This window comes from Triticum dicoccoides, chromosome 1A, assembly GCF_002162155.2.
Source record: "Triticum dicoccoides isolate Atlit2015 ecotype Zavitan chromosome 1A, WEW_v2.0, whole genome shotgun sequence".
Taxonomy (NCBI): Eukaryota; Viridiplantae; Streptophyta; class Magnoliopsida; order Poales; family Poaceae; genus Triticum; species Triticum dicoccoides.
This window is the reverse complement of record NC_041380.1, coordinates 546,313,645-546,319,201: the sequence shown is the minus strand read 5'-3', so window position 1 is coordinate 546,319,201 and position 5,557 is coordinate 546,313,645. Positions and strand designations below refer to the sequence as shown.

Below are 5,557 nucleotides of genomic sequence, written 5' to 3'. Positions count from 1 at the left end.
GGCTGGGAACCCAATCACCCCACGCCGAAATTATCGCCGGTTTACCTCTAGGGCGGCGCTATTTCTAGTTCTGAGGGGCCGAACGGCTGAAAATGCTCTTATAACTCCTAAAGATAAGAAGTTTAGGGCTCGACTAGTTGCCGTTAACTTCTTGAGATAATAAGAAGTTAAAAGAAGGCTCGACTAGGTGCCGTTAACTCCTCAAGATAAGAAAGAAGTTAAAATCTTGTAGGATCGGTTATAGATGCTTTAATTAAGTAGAGAGATCGCAGGAGACACATCCTTCTCCCTTTACCTCTGGCCGCCGCCGCTCTCGTTCATGAACAAACTCGCCGCCGCTTTGCTCCGCGCCTCCGCCGCTCCGCCCCTCCCTCCCCTCCTGCAGCTCTGCCTCTTCCGCATCCTGTTCTGGCGCCCTCCCCTCTCTCAGCCGGATCAATCTTTCTCCGGCAGATTGGACGGCACGGCGCCACCCCCAAATCCGCCGCTCCGTTTCCAGGGGTTTGCGGAGGTTTCTCTCTTTTTCGCCTCTTGCTATTTGGTCCTTTTTTTATCAGATTCGATCATCCACTTGCTATTCAGTCCTTTTTTTATCAGATTCGATTATCCACTTCTCTGCTCAGGTTGCGGAGAAGAAGCAGTCAAATCCTGCAATGAACCAAGAGAACGTTCCTGGTAACACGTGGCAAAATCTTGCTGCCACAGCCGTAGCGATGAGCGGCGCCGCCGAGCAAGGCAGTGGCAACTCCGTCTGGCCGCCCCATAACCTGCCTGCACCAATGCTGACCGGAAGGCCACTACCTCATACGCCCACTCTAGTTCCTGCCCTGCCCGGCATCGCAGGAGGTGAGCATTTTCTCTTCACGGCGACATTGCATCTTCAGTTTTATGATATAGCTTCGTCCAAGCTTAATTTGGGCTGAAAAAAAAAAGAATCATTCTGTTTTTCCTCTGCAGATTCTGAAGATGATGTTTCTATTGAGCTTGCTCCAAGGGATTTCTTGTCACTTGGAAGGGACTCGGATGTTGCTGCCAATGACAGGGCCATAGATCCTTCGACAGTACTAGCAGTTTCAGTTAATTGCAGTTCTGAACATACACCAATACATCTTCAGCCAAATGGTTTAGATGCAGAAGCACTATTCCAAGTAGATGATAGCCAACAATCATCATCATCAGCAGCAGATCTCTCTGATAGGCACAGTAAATTACAATCAGCTATTCCTTCAAATACTAATAATGAATTGGCTTCACTGCTTGCTGAAGGTGTAACTGATCAGAACATGCAAACGTATCAGCAGACACCAGAAAAGCTCAAGACCCAAAGCCAACTGAACGATCACACACCTCTGTCAGCAGCAGCAGCTGCTGCATTCAAGGAAAATGAGGAGGCCCCTGCAGGAAAACTGAAGCCCCGGAGGAAGAAACATAGAGCCAAGGTAATACGCGAAGACAAGCAAATCAAGAAGCAAAAGCCTGCTGTTACAACACCAGAAGGAAAACCACCAAATCAGAAAGCCAAGAGAAGTTATGTTCGGAAGAAAAGGAATCTCAGCTCTCTGGAGAATTGCTCGGGACCTGTTAGCGACCAATCAGTCTCTAGGGGAGCAGAAGATGCTGCTAGAAGCAGAGCTGCATCAGTCCGAAGAAGGTTGCAGTCCGAACTTTGTGAACAGGGAGTGCTGAGAGGCAAATCATTAGCTGGCAACTCATGCCACCACGTTGAGGAAATACTCATTCATGCTAAAAGCTCTTTCTGTTCAACCGCCACTGTATCAACTGCGCAGGGTGCACATGGACTGCATCTGGACATGGAAAATTCACCAGGAGGATTAGCTTTTGGCATGATTTGCGAGATGAACAAATTGTTAGATGAGTACATACATTTGCCAGAGATGGCAATAAACTGTACACAAGAAGTTTCACCTGCAACTTCTGGATGTTTTAGCAGAGAGCCACCAAGAAAACAAGACAGTGTAGGAAGCACTCATAGTCTTGATGCCACAAGGATTGGGGTTACCATACTGGAAGGGAACAACAAGGACTTGGAGGTGAACGACTCTAACAAAGCTGGTTTTTCTATGCGTCGCTCAGCTATGTCTGTACGTGAAACAACATCCACAGAATTTCAGATGACTAAGGTGTCGAGAGTGGAGAAAAAGAAGGATCAACAACGTAGAGAGAGCAAGTCCTCTCTAGCCGGCTCACGGGACTCGATCATCTTAAGGACTGCCGCTCAGATGCTAGGATTTTGTCAAGCTGGTGGGATAAAAAAGAAGCGAACGGTCCGAGTCCGCAGGATTTCGTATGTTCCTATAATGAATGTTGAGATGAATAGGGCAAAAGTATCGCCACGATTATCATCTCAGTCATGCCTGGAGGCCCTGTATGGAAGACCCAGTTTTAAACCTTTTACCAAGAAACGTTCACGAAGGGTACGATGTCATTACCGCAGATCAGAGGGAAATTTTCAGCCTCCGAATAATAAAAATTTCTACCATGATATTTATTATGAAGCAACAGGAAAAAGGTCACGCAACTCACGATATACATCAACTACATATATGGATTTCCTTCAAGGAGTTGCATCAGGGCTGAAATATCTTGATTTGAACACCGAGCCTGTACATACAAATGAGATGTATCCATCCTTGACCACATCCGCTGTTGTCCCTTATGGAGAAACAGGTAGTCTATCAAATTCTCTTGTACCATTTGATAGTCAGATGATCTTCCCATATGAGTGGCTGTTGGATTTAGTCAAGAAGCAGCGCCCTCGAGCTAAAGTTGACTTGGATTTTGAGACAACTAGAGTTTGGAACCTCTTGATGGGGAAAGCAACTGATGAGCCTGTAGATGGGAATGATGTTGAGAAAGAGAGATGGTGGCAACAAGAAAGAAAAGTTTTTCAAGGCCGTGCTAATTCATTTGTAGAACGCATGCGACTAGTTCAAGGTACTTTGTTGGAGGTGTAAATTCATTAAGATTTCAAATCAATTTTAACATCCATGATATGCTGAATTCAATTTTCCTTGAACATTCTTCATAGCCCTTTCTACCACATGACACCTATCTCAAAGGTTTGCCAACCAAAGAGACTTGGTTGATATAGTTGTTGAAATATCCACATTAACAACTATCAGACATCCTAGTTTGAAAATCTTTAACGCTGAAGTAACCCCACTGCTCAATGTGGTGGATTATGTTGTCATAATGAACTTTTGGGAAGCTGGCATTTTGCTTCCAAACCTGGATTTTGGCTTAATTTCATAAAGGGTAAATGTGGAAACCTTCATGTTCCATTAACACCGGTGGTAGAATATTATAGTAATCTTTAGACTCGTAGTATATGATTTCTGAATACAGCAAATTGCAGTATACGTGAAAGACAGGTGTGAAAGTGTTATATTGTTTTTAAATTTAAATTCAAATTTCCATGAGCCGATGGTTGAGATATATAGCTTATGTTGACTTGCATGTTTATTAGGCGACAGGCACTTTTCTCCATGGAAAGGATCAGTAGTTGACTCCGTAGTAGGGGTTTTCCTCACTCAGAATGTGTCTGACCATCTTTCCAGGTATGATAGTCACCTCCAATACTCTGATACTCTCTGTTCTTTAAAACAAATGAATAATTATTCTTGTTTACAAACTCTGGTTATGGTTGCTATTTCTTTCTCTTCAAAATACAGCTCTGCGTATATGTCACTTGCTGCAAATTTTCCTCCAAGGACAGTTAATAGAAATTGTAAGGATGATATTATCAGTCAAGACGATGAGGAAATAGTTAGCACGGTTGCAGTAGGAGGGGTAAGAATCTTTGACTTTTTTGACAACGGTGCAAGACCAGATCTACGAGAGAACTTTGAGCTGTCAATAACCAATGAGAAGATACATGTAGAAACAAAGAACAATGCTAGTGCTTATGAGTTGACTAAAGGTGAAAATTATTCCTTCAACTCCAAAGAAGCAAATGCAGATTTATGCGACCACCAAGAGGCAGAAGTTGACCCCAAAGCACAACAATTTCCAGATTTCTCCATCGAATTAATAACATCAGAAAAAAGCTCACGAGCGATACAGTTCCAGAAGGATATGTCATCTTCTAAAAGTGTTATAATTTCGGAAACTATTCTTCAGTCAGAATTATCGAGTTCTGGGGATAATCCTTCACATAACAGTTCTGTTGGTAGTGTCGGTGGTGCAGCTTCTCAGCAGCTGGGAAGCAATTTCGATTCATTAGCAGGAAATGATGCCTCAACCAAGGAACTTGAATGCCAAAGAATCAAAACAACAACAGTAATGATGATGGTGCAAGTCAGCATGGAATTCCCTCTACTTTTGAAGCATCAGATTTCCAGGAGCATGAATCACTCTCTATCACTGGTGGAACGATAGCAGAAACAGCAAACACGGTGGATGAATCTACTGTCAAATCTGGTTTTCCTTTCTATAATGGAGGACCAGATAAAGAAGCAAGACCAAAGAAAACAAGAACCACAAGGAAAGAAAAAACTGAAAACTTCGATTGGGATAAACTTCGAAGACAGGCTTGTGCTGATGGCTACATGAAAGAAAGAAAGTCTGAAAGAAGAGACTCTGTTGATTGGGAAGCAGTACGGTGTGCAGATGTACGAGCAATTTCTAGCGCTATCCGGGGACGAGGAATAAACAATGTTTTGGCAGAGCGAATCCAGGTACAAACTGAACAGTAGGATTTAATAAGTTATGTTTGGACTGGTTGATGCTTTGTTGATAGTTATATGGCTATTCTCTTTCTTAGAATTAAGGCCACAGTAACCTTAGGGTTTAATTGTAAGCACTAACTAGGACTAGGAGACAATGATTTACTAGTTCTGTATGCAGTATTTGATGTTTTGTTGAAATAGCAAGCACAGGACTGAATTCTTTTGTAGGACTGAGATATCAGTTATGCTCACAAAAATTATTGTTTTCAGGAGTTCCTGAATCGAATGGTCAGAGATCATGGAACCATTGATCTGGAGTGGTTAAGAGATACCCCCCCTGACTCAGCAAAGTAAGATAATGAGTATATCTCTTTACTTTCTGTGGGTGACACTTTCTAGTGCTTGAAATACTATAACCTAGTGTGAAAGAATGAGATGGAGCAAGACGTACAACAAGTTGGATGTTGCATTTAATATCTAAAACTGAGCACTATGTGCTAAACTGCTAATGTAGAAGTTGCGTGAATAGAACAAAAGTTTGTCAAATGTGGTGCAGTTGACTAAAGTAGTGAAAGATTTGTTCAGTTTTAGCATGGAAAACAAGCACCGAGTACCGACTTGACCAGAGTAAGTGCTTGTTTTCCATGCTGCCTTGCTTGTTCCCTGGATGCTCTGGAAGCACAGGAACGCCTGCGTCTTCGACAATGCGACACCCTCGATTGATGTCCTAGTGGATAGGATTAAAGAAGAGGCCCGCTGCTGGGTTAGAGCCGGTGCCCAGGGGCTTAGGGTTGTTCTGCCCACATCCTGGGATGTACACTAACTGGCCAATGCTGTTGTAAACTCACCTCCTAGGAGGCTTTTTTCAC

General features: G+C 43.1%; 1 pseudogene; it reads left to right on the top strand.

Moving 5' to 3' along the window:
* The first annotated feature begins 289 nt into the window (after window positions 1-289).
* LOC119287898 overlaps window positions 290-5,557 on the top strand; it is a 12,099-nt pseudogene continuing 6,831 nt past the window's right edge.